This window comes from Carassius carassius, chromosome 23 (genome assembly GCF_963082965.1).
Source record: "Carassius carassius chromosome 23, fCarCar2.1, whole genome shotgun sequence".
Lineage (NCBI taxonomy): Eukaryota > Metazoa > Chordata > Actinopteri > Cypriniformes > Cyprinidae > Carassius > Carassius carassius.
Genome location: NC_081777.1, coordinates 3,613,403 through 3,630,580, shown reverse-complemented (window position 1 = coordinate 3,630,580; position 17,178 = coordinate 3,613,403). Strand labels below are relative to the sequence as shown.

General features: G+C 35.8%; 1 protein-coding gene across 8 annotated transcripts in view; it reads right to left on the bottom strand.

The window, feature by feature from the left end:
• The window catches only part of LOC132101214 (protein Aster-B-like), a 144,916-nt gene extending 129,551 nt beyond the window's left edge, over window positions 1-15,365 (bottom strand). For 4 of the 8 annotated variants that reach the window (XM_059505966.1, XM_059505968.1, XM_059505974.1 and 1 more), the window contains exon 1: window positions 15,114-15,365. The gene's annotated coding sequence lies outside the window, so the exon portion shown is untranslated. The remainder of the gene's footprint in view (window positions 1-15,113) is intronic. The other 4 variants (XM_059505969.1, XM_059505970.1, XM_059505973.1 and 1 more) reach the window with 2 other exon arrangements.
• Window positions 15,366-17,178: the final 1,813 nt, after the last annotated feature.

Sequence of the window (17,178 nt, the reverse complement as noted above, 5' to 3'; positions counted from 1 at the left end):
TCACAGTATTCAACTGTATTTTTGAATAACAGTGCTTTACTGTTGGAAAATCTCTGTTTTTTTACAGTTTTTTTTTACAGTGTAGTTTAGAAATATCACTTCATATATGAAAAGTCAATAGTGATTATCTATTGAAAAGAAATGCATGCTGGGAAAAATACTAAAAAGTTAAACAAAAAGAGAACTGCGGGGAAAAATATAAACGCTTGGTATTAAGAAGTTTTCAGTCAACTGTGGAGAAATGAATTGAAACAACATAAAGCTGATTAGTAAATTCACAACAAATCACTGCGATCAAAGGCTACATTCACAGTCATTCTTTCAGACGGACAACTGTTTTTGAAACCATAACATTTTTATACAGGATTGAATATTTTTTTTTTTTTTTTACTTTTAAAAACATTGTTAATGTGTTATATGTAATGTGTCTAGCACTGTAATTTTTTCATCATTTTCATCAAAAGTGTGTATTAGAATCATCAATGAATATTTTAGGCAGTAATTCTGTTGACTGATTAACACTGGTGCCAAATTAAACTGAAAATATTGAGACTAAAATGGGATTAGATATTGATTTATAGTTTGCCCTGTTGTTTTCTGGTTGATGAAGGGAGAAATCATTGGCAATGAAACGACGCTATGAGACTGATGCATGCCTGATCAGCCCTCATCAAGCCTGATACCTGTGAGACAGACCTCTAGAAACAGCAGACAGACACCCACTTCATCATCAGCCACACAAACCCATCCATCCATCCATCTAGAACCAGAAGCACTGACAGTTTGTTGAGCTGGTTATGCATGACAATAATGAAACCTCAGCTTTCTAATGAATGGAGTTTCAGCTGGAATATTTATGACTGCATGTACTTCATTGAGTCTTACATAATTTAAAATAAGTATCACAGAGAAATGTATATAATTACTATATTACAAAACCCAGCAATGATCATTAGCAGAAATAGCCGTTTATAAACACCACCATGAGTTGATGTGATGGGCTGAAAGAAGTCTATTCTAATATATCTAAAAAGAGGAGAGGATATGAAAAATAAAACTGCTTCCAATCCATTGTGTGTGTTTCCTGAACCTATATTGTGCTAAATGCTATCATAAATGACAGGATCAATCTATTCAGTACAAAAATCTATAAAATAGAGTCAGATAGAGTCAGGCATCAGATAGTAAAGCAGAAATCTCTGCCAATATTCATACAAATAGGAGAAATAGAAATGATAAAACACATTCGCCCAAACGTGCATCACCTCAGTCTGAGCCAGTTAAGTGAATAAGTGTGAAAATTGGGTTTTCCCCACATTTGAAACATCTCTCGTTGGGCTCATTGTACAAACATAATAGGCAACTGGCAAATTTAATGAATACCATTTGTTGCAAAATTGCTATAAAAGGCAATCAATAGCTAACAATTTCTTCAAATTTAACAGATGTTTCAAAACATTGTAAGAGGCTTGTGAGGACCTCAGATATGGTACAATTACTCCTAAAATGTTCTTTCATCAGGTGTTCTGCTGCATTTCTGTAAGTCAAAAGAACATTGTTTTCAAATGATTTGAAGCATTTAGGCTTTAGTGACTTCACATAGATTCTAATAAAATACAGAATTCAATTTGATCAGGTAATAAAAATTCTGAACACAGTTGATGGGGTTGTTTTATAGGCTTCTGTCTTAAATCACTAAAATGTCCCTTGCATGGTAAATCATATCTAGTTAAACATTGTCTGCGTGAAAATAACTATTTTTTTCAGCACTCCTTTTTTTGACGATGGTGACACACTTTGCCTGCGGAACAAGCAAAACGAATTATATATTGTTCAGTGTTCTTTAGAATAAGATTTAGCGTGTTCTTTCTGAGGGAATTCTCAGAGAAAAAGAAAAGCATATTGACACTTGTAATGAATCGAGAAGATTTCTGTGTCCTTTACAGTTCTGACTCATAAGAACCTCTCAGTAGACACGTTTCCATTATCCTTTAAATTGCGCAAATTGAAATTGTGAATTGAAAATACGCCTAATGGAAACACATCAGTTTTGCAAAAACACCCATACTGTATATATCAAAAAAGTTTGTGAAGTTTTCCTTTTTTTTTTTTTTAAAGCCGAAACGGCCACCGCAGCTGATCGCGGCCACTCTAGTCAACGGTAGTGTTACCAGTCGTCCCGCTACAAACGATGCTCTCTGTGCTGCTTCTGTCAAGATACACGCATACTCCTCCTTCAATAATGGCTAGAGTAGCCAAAATCCCTTGCCATGACTTATCACAAGAGGAATAAAAATATGTTTTATTCATATAACATCAGTTAATGGAAACACCGTCATTTCGCAATACTTTTTTATTGACATTTATAAAATATCGGCAAAGTTTTGCGCAAACTTGTAATGGAAACGCACCTAGTGACAGCAGGAAACTGAGAAGCGACATCATTAAATGTTAGAATGGTGCTAACCTGTAAAACGCTAGCTAGGGATATGTAAGCTATTTTTAGATGAGACTATTTATGTCGCCTATAGCTGAGCAGACTGGTAGTGCTCATTAAACCGTTCAGCCTTTCAGCTGAGTTCCTCTTCATTACCTGCTCAAACTCACTGCCGTGTGACAGGAATTTTCCAGAAATTTCCCAGGTGCAAAGGATTAAGCATATCTGAGCCCAGACCAGGGCTGGACTGGGACAAAAAATCGGCCCGGGCATTTTTGCCCAGACCGGCCCACTATATGATCATAAACACCACCCATCTTTGTACGCCCTTAATTATATGCATACCAACTCCTATTCATTAAAACCACTAATGCCATGTAATGAGTGAGTATAGGAATGAGTGAGAGTTAACAGATGAAATGTCAAAATTGTATATTTATTAATACAGTTGAACTATACTCCACAGCGGTGAATCCTAAAACAAGCTATAAGCGGCTCTGGCATAGCAATACCAGTGTTTCTTACAGGATTTTTGTTAAAACTATGGTGGTGTGTCCTCGGTCCTTCTAGTGGGGTTCGGGGGCATGCCCCCCCCGTGAGAAAATTTTGTGCATTTTAATGATCAATTCATTAATCTGGTGCACTTTGAGAGTTCAAAATTAAAAGCTCCAACCCATTTTCAGTGTGCAAATTAAACAAAGAAAAATTCAAACCTCTTTTAGTTACAGTGTCTATTTACATTACACCTATACATAATAATAGTTATAATATTAATCCAATGACAGTAATAGCCATATTTTGTAAAACAAATGCACAAAAAAATGAAGGAAACTTTCTTAATTAGTTGTACCAATTTCTATACTTGAAAGAGATAAGCACATGATTTTTTATTTTGACGCAAACTGCATCAAGCTTTTATTTTGGCGGAAAACATGGTTTACAAACGCCTCTTATTAAATTTCTAGTGATTTGCGGTAATCGTCAACTATGCAGATGTGGAAATAATCTACACTCATGACATGGCCTAAGTGTTTTGAAAGTAGTTATGCTTACCGCAGGCTCTACACTTTCTCATCTCTCCCCTGATCCTCCTCCTGCCACAGGAGCTGATGAAGGTCAGAAAACATATATTTTGACACAGTTTACAGTGTCTGCTTTAAGGGCCTGGTTCTATTTTTTTCACGCTCTTTATCTGCACATTCCTTGCGTTTCTTCTCCATCTTTTTTTACAGATACACACTCACTGCTGCCGCTCGCTCACTCGTTTAAAGTTGTGATTGGGCCAGCCCAGTGTCAATCAAGAAAAGAGCCAATGGGCCGCTGATCTACGTGTTTCATGGGCTGGTCTGTCAGAAAAAAAAACTAACACTGACTTTGACCAATGCATTACACCGGCACAAACCCAGCGCCGCCAATTAAGCAAAACAAAACAAAACAAATGGGCCGCCGATGTACAAATTTTATGGGCCGTTTAAAAAAAAAAAAAAAAAAAAAGTATGAGTATGAGATATCGGCCCAAAAAGCACGTCGGCCCACCGGGCAAATGCCCGGTATGCCTAATGGCCAGTCCAGCCATGGCCCAGACGAAGACGACTCAGTGTTTTACACCAACACTGTCTAGCCATTGTACTATATTCATAACTCCAGAATGAGTATTGTTTCCATTTAATATTCAGCTAACGTCAACAACATCTCAACAACTGTGACCAACAAAAAATACAATATGAAATTGCCATAAAAGCAGCTCATACTACTGACACACACTATATTTCAGTCTTTGTCTAAGAAACAGAATACACATACTGCATGTGTGTGTGTGTGTGTGTGTGTGTGTGTGTGTGTGTGTGTGTGTGTGTGTGTGTACATATATGCTATATATTGTGCTGCTTATTCACACAGAGATACGCAGAACAGACAGACTTCATAGTTACATAGTCTTTTTACAGTTTAAAGGGGTCATGAAATGTATTTTTTTTTATTATTTTAATATGTTCCTTGAGGTTCACTTATAATGTTGATAAAGTATTCTTTTGTTGCACAAAAATAAATAAATAAATAAAAATCATTCTTTTCAACCTTCATTCTGACCCTCTGTCTAAAATAGCCCGTGTTAAGGGGCGGGACTTTTGGAATCGGCTAACAATTATCAATAGATTAACAATCGGCTTATGATTGGCTAAAGTCATTGCACTTACGCTCCGTTATGAAGCAACATAATAAAAATGCAACACATATTTAACATGCATTTTGCACCGCTCACTGGACATTTTACTTTGAAATGTAAGGTACATAATATCGCTATTACAGAAACGTCGCCACCAGTACATATTTCCAATGAGCCTGGATTAAAAATTTGCCAAATTCTGTAAATTTTACAGTACATTCCATTTTTATGACTTCATTCTGCAATTCTGTCTGCATTTTCTTTTTGCAGAAATTGTGTTTTGGAAATACTTCATTGTCTGATATCTAATTCATTGTTGTGGATCAGATTCATGAACATGAACACATGAGTCAAATTACTTAAGACAAAGATTTGCAAAATGTTATGTGTGAATACATTTCCCTTGAGCGAACACTTATATCTTTTCCTGACCAGAGTTCTAGTTTTTAAAGAAGTCTTAGTTATCCCATTACTGGCCAGGACATGGATTAAACTCATTTAGTTTCACTCTGCATCACATCTAAGTGGCTTTTTGATTGATAAAGTGACAATTTATGGATGGTTGAACTGCTGAGCTATTATCTCCTATACCAGCAGGACATGACAGACAGAGATATCTGATGCTAAAGCATTTCCAGGAAAGTCATTTTTAAAAGAAACATGGATTTTGGAGTCAAGATCTCAGTAGGACCCAAATATCTGATATGAGCGGCGAGTAGACCAGAGAGTGAAGAAAAAACAACAACATTTAAAGCAAAAAATCACATTTGAGTCAATAATCTGTTAGCCAGAGAACATGCTGACATTTAATAACTAAACAGGATCCCTCAGCAAGAGTCTTTTCATGCTAATCTGTCCTCTGATGACAGCAAAGCCTGACAAATATCCTCCCGTTTTCACTGCTGAAGACCATCAAATCATGAAAATATCTAAATAGAATATATCTTTTGTAATGCCTTACTGGTATAAAAAAATGGACTTGTATTATGTACTAATAAGACAATATTATTTTCATATTAGTGCTGATAAGTAAAAAAATGCTATTAAATTATATAATATTTAATATAAAAAAACACATACAAAATTACATAAAAAAGTACTAAAAGTGAATTTAAGCATCAAAACATTATAATAAAACCGATATTAAAGAAACAAAGAATTAGTTAATTTGACAAATAAGTGCAAAGAAATAGCAAGCAGTAAACTGAATTAATTTTGAAAATGTGAAGTAAAATAACTACTGTAAATATAGTCTTTTCTTGTAAAACATACTCCAATGACGTTTAGTTTATTTATAACTAATTCCTTACAGTGTATAAAGCAAAGAAATTAGATATGCACAATAAAATATCCATTATTGGCCAATACAAAGATTTTTATCAATCTATCTGAGATAAGAGATTAAAAATAAGCTTCAGCTTATGATGTAATCATTGAGTAAATGAAGATGTCTGAAAAGATCTGTATTGGGTCAATAAATTATCAATAAATTATCCTTTTGGGCTTGGGAGGAAGTTTTGAGTTCTTTGAATATATACTTACGGTATTTTTTCATGGTCAAATTATAAATTTGATTTATCATGTTGTGATCCCATAAATTTGAGTTTACAGTCACACACACATACACACAAATATTAGGTATATTAACATCCTCATGCCTATTTTATAAAGGTGATAATATCCATTTGATTTTTTTGCCAAAACCTTTGCACTACACAAAAAAAAAAAAAATTAAGAATATATGGTATAGGCATAGATGTGCAGTGTTTCTTTACAAAGTGGCATTGCCCACTACAGGCCTGGCATGCATAATACAGCATCTCTTTTGACTTTGTTGTCAGTAAACAACTATATACAGTACAGACCAAAAGTTTGGAAACATTACTATTTTTTATGTTTTTGAAAGGAGTTTCTTCTGCTCATCAAGCCTGCATTTATTTGATCAAAATTACAGAAAAAACAGTAATATTGTGAAATATTATTACAACCAAAAATAATAGTTTTCTATTTGAATATACTTAAAAAAGAAAATTTATTCCTGTGATGAAAAGCTGAATTTTCAGCATCATTACTCCAGCCTTCAGTGTCACATGTAACATCAGTCTATCACATGATCATTTAGAAATCATTCTAATATTCTGATTTATTATGAGTGTTGGAAACAGTTCTGCTGTCTAATATATTTGATGAATAAAAGGTTAAAAAGAACTGCATTTATTCAAAAAAAAATTAATTCTAATAATATATATTCTAATTATATATTTTCTTTACTATCACTTTTTATCAATTTAACACATCCTTGCTGAATAAAAGTATTGATTTTATTTTAAAAAAAGAAAGAAAAAAAATTACTGACCACAAATTACTGACCAGTAGTGTATTACAAAATATTTATATTTTAAAATAATAGCTTCTTTTTTTTTTTTTTTTACTTTTTTTAACTTTTTATTTATCAAAGTATCCTAAAAAAATATTAAGCAGCAGAACTGTTTCCAACTTTGATAATGAATCATCATATTAGAATAATTTCTAAAGGATCATGAGATAATGATCCTAAAAATTTTCCTTTTCCTTTTCCTAAAAATCCTTTTCATCACAGAAATAAATGATAATTTAAAGTATAATAAATTTAAAAACAATTATTTTAAATTGTAATAATATATCACAATATTACATTTTTTTCTGTATCTTTGATCAAATAAATGCAGGCTTGATGAGCAGAAGAAACTTCGTTCAAAAACATAAAAAATAGTAATGTTTCCAAACTTTTGCTCTGTACTGTACGTATATACATATATATATTATTAGTTTTTTTCCGTTTGTTTTTAGTGGAATGCTGTGATTTAAACCTACCCTAAGACTGAAGATAATGCGTTTAGTCTCAGTCAACTTCACACAGCACCTCAGATGCCAGTTTTACTAGAACAAAGCCATACAACCTTCATAATAAAAACTGCAACTGTTACCTGTTACCAAACTGTTATCTTCTACCTGATTCAACACACATAAAAAGAAAAACAAAAAAACAAAACTTTATTAGTTTAAATTAATATATTTAGGTCAATTCGGTGACATTAAATAATATTTCTGACTTTAAAACTAATAGTGGCCGAGCGGTCCAAGGCGCTGGATTTAGGCTCCAGTCTCTTCGGGGGCGTGGGTTCGTATCCCACCGCTGCCAATAGATCTGGGGAAGTCGTGGCCTAATGGTTAGAGAGTTGGACTCCCAATCGAAAGGTTGTGAGTTCGAGTCCCGGGCCGGCAGGAATTGTGGGTGGGGGGAGTGCATGTACAGTTCTCTCTCCACCTTCAATACCAAGACTTAGATGCCCTTGAGCAAGGCATTGAACCCCCAACTGCTCCCCGGTCGCCGCAGCATAAATGGCTGCCCACTGCTCCGGGTGTGTGCTCACAGTGTGTGTGTGTGTTCACTGCTCTGTGTGTGTGCACTTCGGATGGGTTAAATGCAGAGCACAAATTCTGAGTATGGGTCACCATACTTGGCTGAATGTCACTTCACTTTTTTTTTTTTTTCACTTTAATTAAAATAGCTGTTATAATTTTAGATCCCAATTTTTGCAGAGTAATTAGATTGATCAGCCTAATAAAAGCATTTATTTATTTATATTATTTTTTAATGCAGTCAATAATTTTCTCTTTTCTGCAAAGCTTTACACTTACAAGAACAGTCATTTTTTTTAAAGTAATGTGCACTAACATGGGTTGAGCAGTGATGGGATGAGTATCCTGCGTGTGTCCCACAGCCGTCTCAAAACAGGATTTATGATGAAACATTTGGCGCTGTGAGGAAACGCAATTAATCTTAACTTAGGTGCTAAATATCCATGCTCAAAAACTTTGTATTATTTCTATTTTACTGCACAAAATGGAAGTTTGAATCACATTAAAAGCGTATTTGACCCTAAAACTGCCACGGTCACAGCCCTACTACTGCCTTTATCTTGGAAACTCTCAGATACTGGACATTTTCAGTCATTGACTAAATTCAACATAAAACAATCAGTGAACCTTTATAAAAGGATGCCACTTACTTAATAATAATATAATGTATATTTAATAAAATTAAATAAAAAATAATAATAATAAAAATCCAGGAAATCCTTTAAATCTCTGAGCATGCTTTTCATATTATCTGGACATCCGCTGTTTGTTATGCAGTCCATTGTGCTATAGGTTATTCATGAGGGACATTTAATAAGAAGTAATAAACTGAATGTGGAATCAATTACAGCTCCCCTGATCCCTTCTGTTAAGATGTCTCTCACACCAGCCGTACTCTGAATGCCGGTCGATCCAGTAGCTTATAGTAACAGAAGGTATAGTCTTTAACTTAAAATGTTGTATTCTTCATGATCTAAATAGCATCAAATATTATTTTCTACAAAATATATGTTCTCTTTACACATTAAGTTGTGAGTGCTCAAAATAACATAGTATTTCAGCATCCTCACATGAGGGATTGTCCATCCTGGGATTTTGTGTGTCAGATGAATAGATGCTTGTATCAGAAGATGATGTCAAAGCTGGCCTGCTGGTTCAGATATATCTTTAGCCTTGAGGGCTTCTGGGTTCAAAAGCAAAAGAAAGGTTTACTGAATGAGTTGCTGTCAGCTTTTCTGATTATTTTCATTGATTACATATATTTACTGGGGACCATTCCTAATTATTCAAACTTTTGTATTCTTATCGAATACATATACAGTACAGACCAAAAGTTTGGACACACCTTCTCATTCAAAGAGTTTTCTTTATTTTCATGACTATGAAAATTGTAGAGTCACACTGAAGGCATCAAGGGCTATTTGACCAAGAAGGAGAGTGATGGGGTGCTGCGCCAGATGACCTGGCCTCCACAGTCACCGTACCTGAACCCAATCGAGATGGTTTAGGGGTGAGCTGGACCGCAGACAGAAGGCAAAAGGGCCAACAAGTGCTAAGCATCTCTCGGGGAACTCCTTCAAGACTGTTGGAAGACCATTTCAGGTGACTACCTCTTGAAGCTCATCAAGAGAATGCCAAGAGTGTGCAAAGCAGTAATCAAAGCAAAAGGTGGCTACTTTGAAGAACCTAGAATATGACATATTTTCAGTTGTTTCACACTTTTTGTTATGTATATAATTCCATATATAATTCCACATGTGTTAATTCATAGTTTTGATGCCTTCAGTGTGAATCTACAATTTTTATAGTCATGAAAATAAAGAAAACTCTTTGAATGAGAAGGTGTGTCCAAACTTTTGGTCTGTACTGTATATATATTGTATATATTTTTTCTTTATTTTGGGCTTGTGAATAACGGACTGTCAAATTTTCCTCCCAAAGAACATGAGGGGAAATCTTGAAACATTTTTGAAAGACAAGCAACGGGCAAGCCATTTATCGCCATCATTCTCTAAAAATGTTTAGAAAATGTAAATGTTTCATTCTGCTAAATAACTAAAGGTACATGTAAATGTAAATGTTTAAATGTCATTCAGCATATGTTCAAGGTGCTGGCAGAGGACGAATTAACTGTGCCAGTTCTACCCTATTCTATTGCCAAAGCTTGATGGGTTTGGCCAAAACCAACATGACACAATCAAACAGATGGAGAAAAAAAAACACATGCATTTTCATAATAATGTTCAAAAAACACACAATAAGTAGCTAATGCTGTGATAACCTCTCCCTAAATTAGTGATAAAAGACACGTGCCTCCCAAAAACAGGATTTTTTTGTTTTTGAAAATGTACAGTATATATAAATAAAGAAAATAGCTTAATATTCACAGATCAAGCACAGTTTTAATATTTTTAACATTTAATATCTACTTTCTGATCTTAAATATTACAATATGTTATATAAATATAATTGTATTATTTTAGTTTATAAATATTTATATATGAGACAACAAACAAATATAGCCAAAAATTGCCTTTTATATTTCACCATTTTATAATTCAGCAGCTTTTTAAACCCCTCCCCACCCCAATCTTACATCATCGGTAGAGCCAATATTGCTGTCTGGCTACTACATATCTTTATCATAGATGTCTCTGCAGATTTCTCTGGGACAGAACATGAATGTAGTTCATGTACAGAAATCAGCTTTAAGGACTATTTACCAAGAGGGCCGCAGTTTCTGCAAAAACTTTGCTGATTGACTCTGTTACTACAGAAAGAGGCAATCATGCACCAGATGGGCATGCTTTGACCGGTGTAACCTCTGTCTGTCTTGGTAACGTCATTTAGATTCACAACCTATAGATGCAGCAAAAAAAAAAAAAATCTATAGGCAAACATCACGCTCTCTTTGTCCTGTTAAGTGAACAATCTGCACCAAGACAAGCAATGAATGGCACAGTTTATGTGTTTCAATCTGCCATCTGGTTACAGGGGCATGAAAACTCTCAGATTATACATCTGAGAGAGAGAGAGAGAGAGAGAGAGAGGAAAGGTGAGCAAGGAGACTCTAAAAAAAAGAGCAAGCAGAGGATCATTAAAGAGAGGAGGAGATGTTGCTGGGGGAAGGAAAATGGCAGAGGAAGAGAGAAAGCAGCAGGGAACAGAAAACCACCACACACCAGATTCACATCTACTGGACAATAAATGATTGCAGAATCTCCCTGGCGACCAGTGACATTAGAAAGAGACAATCAAACGGTTTAGAGATGAACTACAAAAACGGATTTGTTTCAGACAGTATTTCCACCTCAAGATAACAATATCCAACATCATAATTACAATACAAATATTTTCTTAATACATTTTCCTGGGTTTCAGTTCACTGATGCACAGATTAAAGAAAAATCTTTTTATAATCTTTTAAATTATTAAATAATTATTAAATTGTTTTATCAAAAATAACTTCCCTCCAAATACTAGAACTTTCACTGGGAGTGTGTATACGTTTCATTCCTTTTTTTTGTTTTGAATACTGTTACATTTAATGGATTTGTTGTTGAGTGAAGGGAACTAAAATACATGTTTTAATGTTAAGTTTCATTTACTTTTCCATTATTATTATTATTTTTTTTTAATGTAATAGTAAAATATAACCAATATGTGATTTTTTCCCTCTCAATTCAACTTTGACACAATTTTGTCAAATTTTCTATAAAATATGTTAATTGGATGTACATGAGTGTAAAGTGCATATGATTGTTTTAAGCATAACTGGTGTGATATTGTCAATGTAAAGGCACTTAGTGTCTCAAAATAAGAGAAATGTTTTATATTTAGAATGTTCCGGTACAAAACAGAACAACACTAATCACCATCATCACGACTCAAATATTTTGAAGTGCTCTGAAACTCCTGCACTGCTCAAATACTAAGGAAAAAGGAGTTTGCCTTTGTTGTTTTATCATGGTGAAATCATGTTTTTTGTGATTTCAGAATTGTATAATCCTAATGCCAACTTCCTTATTTCTGACCAGATTCATCTTATATGCTGGTAGCTACAGACAGACACCATTTTCCACACTGTAAATTAAGAATGAGACTTCAGACGGCTGTTGCTGTTGTGGAACGAAACCATCCCAGCAGTGTAAATCTCTGCAGATGAACACTATAGCATAAATGTGCAAAAAAAAAAAAAAAATTCTTATTATTAATTGATCTCATGGAATAAGCAGCACACATGATTACAGAGCATTGTGTTGGTGTATTTAAAGACCGGTCGCTGTGGAAGAGGGTGCACGTTCATGGTTACTAAAGACTTGCCAATGGCTGCTCAGTCCCTGGAGGAGTATTACCGCTCCAGTCTTCATACTGTAAGTGTGAACAGCTCTTTTCCCCTGCGAAATGACTGATTAAGGGACAACTGCTTTCCCAAATTAATTTACTTTGTTTATCAGAGTAACCGCAATAAAGCCAGCATGAAATCAAAATTAACAGTTTGTTTCCTTAACATGTGTTTTTGGTCTCTTTGTGAACAACTCAATAAAATAAATATAAAAATGAAAGAAAGAAAGAAAGAAAGAAAGAAAATAACACATGAATGATCAATAATAAATGAATACATGTATGTATTGATGAATGAATGAAAAATAAATGAATGAACACATGCATAAATACAGAGATAGACAAATGAATAATTCAATGAATGAATGGATGAAAAAAAAACATGCAAACAGACAAACACATTTCTGGTTGATACATTATGTCACATTAAGTAAATTTGGCACAAACTCTATTTCTTATAGACTCCGTATTAACTCTTTCTCAGTTAGTCTAGTCAATATCTTGTGGCTGTGGAAAAGTCCCTGATGCTGCCACCCACATTCTATCCATGATTATTATGTTGGTGCGGAAAAGTGGGTGGAATGTTTCTTAATAACTACTCATGTCGGACATGACATTCGATGCAATCTGAGACATTTCGTTCAGAACATCTCAGCATTTTTCATCTCCTCAGGCAAACGGCCAGAGTGTGTTTCTGATGTAATTGAATGGAATCAGCAATGTGTTTCAGAATCAAAACCTGTTCTGCCCATGGGGAATAACTCATAACGCATTTAATACTTCTGTTCTCTTCTGTGAAACTGATAGATAGGTTTTTGTTTCTGAAGACATTTTGGCTGACCTTATTTCTCACTCCAATAAAGCATTCATTTATTCATTTTATTAGTACCACTCCAAAGCAATTTGGCTGTGCCCTGAGCTCAGGCCACTATCCAGTACACTATCTGTGTTTATTCACACAGTTGAGTAATGATTGCTCTGGGGGTGGAAAATGAAGGACGATGACTCTTAGACCGTCCCCACTGCAGGAGACTTAACCCTAATGGATTTTCTTCTCTGCATCCATCTATTACCCTCTCAGTGCTCATTACAGCCCAGCTCACTGCACACCAGATAGATGCATTCAATATTACAAATATCTCACGCATTCTTCATGATGTGTTTTCATCAACATGCTGATGTCTTTCCTTTTTTCCAAACCTTAACAAGTAAACCATCTCAGATCCAGGAAATATATACACATATTCTAGAACCCTATAATATCTACAATGCAGAAGGCCATAAAATGAAATTTTGGTTAGACAAAGAAACTTAAAACTTTTCACTACAAGCTGCCAAAATAAATTTGATTAAACTTATTAAATATTGAAAAAATAGATTATGATTGTACAGTATAATGTACTTATTTACTGAATAACATTTATAAGGAATATTGCATAATTGTTCATCCATGATTTAATTTAAACAGTTAACCTCAGTTGTGCACCACTTTGTATTCTAACAGATAAAAGAACTTAAAATAATCATAAAATAATCTCAATAGATGCATAAGAAATAAGAGAATACAAATGATTTGCATAATTAAAAAATAGATTTAAAACAAGTTTAAAAAACATAAGAATTAAAAATATTAAATAAATTTGATTACTAATGTTTTTTATTATAGATTTGCATATACAAATAAAAAAGCTATTTCATTGGGCACTATTACATTTAAAATGTTCATAAATTATTAAATTGTTCAAGTTTGAATCAATTCAGTGCATGAGGCATCCTTAGTGATTAGTGAAATATATTTAAACTACTTAAACAGTATCCAATAAATAAATAAATAAAATGGAAAACACAGAATTTAGTATATTAAGTATGGCATAAGAATATGAGTGAGAATCGGAGGCAGAACTAAGAACCTTTAACATTTGGAATAAATATATTAAGTCTTAAAAAAAAAATCTAACAATTAAAAATAACACAAAAAATCAAATGACACCTGAGCTGTAGGCCAGTGCTCAAAGATGTGGAAATAAAACAAACTAATTGATTTCTAAAACCAGTTTTGTCTTTTCAGTAATTTACATCAATGACAACAATATAATTTGCCATTTCAAGGCAATGTTGGTTAAGACCTATTTATATAAGCCACATTGTATACTAGATGCAATTCATTACACTTCTGCACTACACTGACATTTGCATGAAACTGCAATTTTAAACATGTACCACACAATGACAACTGATTAAAATATAATCAAACATCTTTTGCAACACTTACAGAAAGTTAACAAGTTCTGCAATGTAGAATCTCAGTTTACTTTAAACAACAATTTTTCTAATGGATTTTTAATGATATGCGTGCAGCTCTTATGAGCTCAAATTAATTGGAATAATTGAACTTCATTTGTCACACTGTGAGACCACTGGAATGAACCAGTGAAGGAGAAAAAAAAATTAAATAGTAAAAACAAACCTTAAAACATACACTTTCCCTTAAATTCCAATACATTTGAATCTAAAATCTTTAAAATTACATAATGCATCGCAGCTTAAGTAATGTAAGCTTTAATGGTTATTAAATAAGAGAGACTTTACTGTCAGACAGCTCTGTTCCTCACTACCGTATGCATGTGTACACACACAAACACGCACAGCATGCCACGCAAAACAGTGCAAAATAAAAAGGCAGAGTGGCAAACACACACAAAACAAGACAAGAGCTTCATGCAGACACTGAATCTGTGTGTGAGAGAGCGAGCGATGCTCCGTTACCTTGCAGCAGCTGAAGAAAACACACTATGAGAGCGCTGCCATCTGCTCCGAGCACAGGGTGCAAAGACCAGGACCAACTCTGTCTTCCAACTCTGATGTTCCTGTGCTCTGTATCTCTCTCTCACGCAGACAGACTCCTCCTGTAGGATTTGCCTGAGGAAGGGAGCTACTGTACACCCCTATCTCTCTCTCTCTTTCTCTCTCTCTCTCTCTCTCTCTATCCTTAATTCCCCTCCTGCTGTCTTTCTTCACAGTCTTACTCAAGCTCTGCCTTCAGCGCTCTGGAGTGCTCTCTATCTTGCTCTCCTCCGGTATACTCTCTCTCTCTCTCTCTCTCTCTCTCTCTCTCTCTCTCTCACCCTCATTAGATCACTGGATAGACTGCTTCTCACTGTATATTTGTTTATGGGAAAACGAGTGAGTGTGAGCACGTGTGCACTACTGGTTTTACACATTACCCTCTGTCGCATTAATTGTTAATCACAAAGGAAAAATATCTTGTTTTTGTTCTTCAAAATTATGTTTACGATTGTCAAACTTAAAATATTTGATTGTTGCATTGTTGATTGCAGGGCCTTTTTTGTTCATATTTTATTTGATTATCACAGCGTGAGTATAAAAAGGCAGCAGGTGCAATGCACACCAGGTTTTCGCTGAGAAGCCGAGCTGGAGACCCGGCAGCTCAGCGATGGTAGAGCAACCATGGCGATGGGACGTGGTGCCTCCTTTCCCTCCGTCAGGGAACGAGGGTTACCATATGTAACAGAGACGTTCCCACATCGGTGACCGACGCAAAATGGGATCCCTACCACAGCGCCATGGGTGCTGCCCCTTCCAGTGTCCTGTGCGAGCCTTCTGCGCCCCTATTAGGTGTAGGCCGGGGCTCGGAACAAGTAGTTCCACTCACCATTGTCAAAGCACTACCTCACCGGGTGAGATTGGATAACACTGGAAAAACATACCTGTTCCAAGCGAAAGCCCCATCCTTCCCGAAGGAGGTCTCGGGAGCAAATACACATATAGCATCTGTTTAGGGGGTGTTGATGGCGCAGTGGATAAGACACATGCCTTTGGTGTGAGAGACCTGGGTTCGAATCCACGCTCCAGAGGTGTGCAAACTCTGACATATATATAGCAATTGTAAGTCGCTTTGGATAAAAGCGTCAGCTAACTGAATAAAAAATGAATAATGTTTAGGTGTATATGGAGAAATTGGGAAGGCAGAAGTCTACCGAGGGGACACGGGCTATACCGTGTATTATACACATACGAGTACCGCTTGGGTCTCAATATGGAACCCAGACTTCTATGGTTCTCACGGATTCATCATGAAGGCCTGGCGCCGGACGTTCTACCGGTTCCAGCTGCCTAGGGTGATGGAGGATTTCAACAGGATCTACAGTATGGACACTCTGGAGCAGTTTAAGCAAGCTGACACTAACCGGGGCCTCTCAGTGCCACTACCCATTTGAGGTGAGGATACACGAAGGTTATAGAACCTAGTGAACGTGTTAGGGGTCACCCAGCCTGGAGCTCTACAAATATCTGTCAGCGAAGTGCCACGAGCCAGCACCAAGGAGGATGAAACACTTCTAGTTGAATCATCCTCTGCTTAGAGACGGCACTCCCCTTCTGCCGGCCTCTGTAACAGACAAAGAGCTGGTCTGAGGTCCTGAAGCTTTGTGTCTGGTCTACGTAGCATCTCAATGCTCGGACGGGACAGAGCAAAGCCAGGGCTGGGTCTGCCTGCTCCAGGGGCAACGCTTGCAGGTTCACCACTTGGTCTTTCAAGGGTGTAGGGGGATCTTTGGGCACGTAGCCAAGCCGGGGCCTCAGGATTACCTGGGAGTCAGCCGGCCCAAACTCTAGGCACGAATCGTCGACCAAAAATGCAGCCAGGTCCCCTACCCTCTTGATGGAGGCAAGTGCAAGCAGGAGCAGAGTTTTCAATGAAAAAAACTTTAGCTCAACTGAATGCAAAGGCTAGAATGGGCCCTGCTGTAGTGATTTAAGCACTAGAGTCAGGTCCCAAGAGAGTATGGGGGGCCGGGAAGGATTTAGCCTC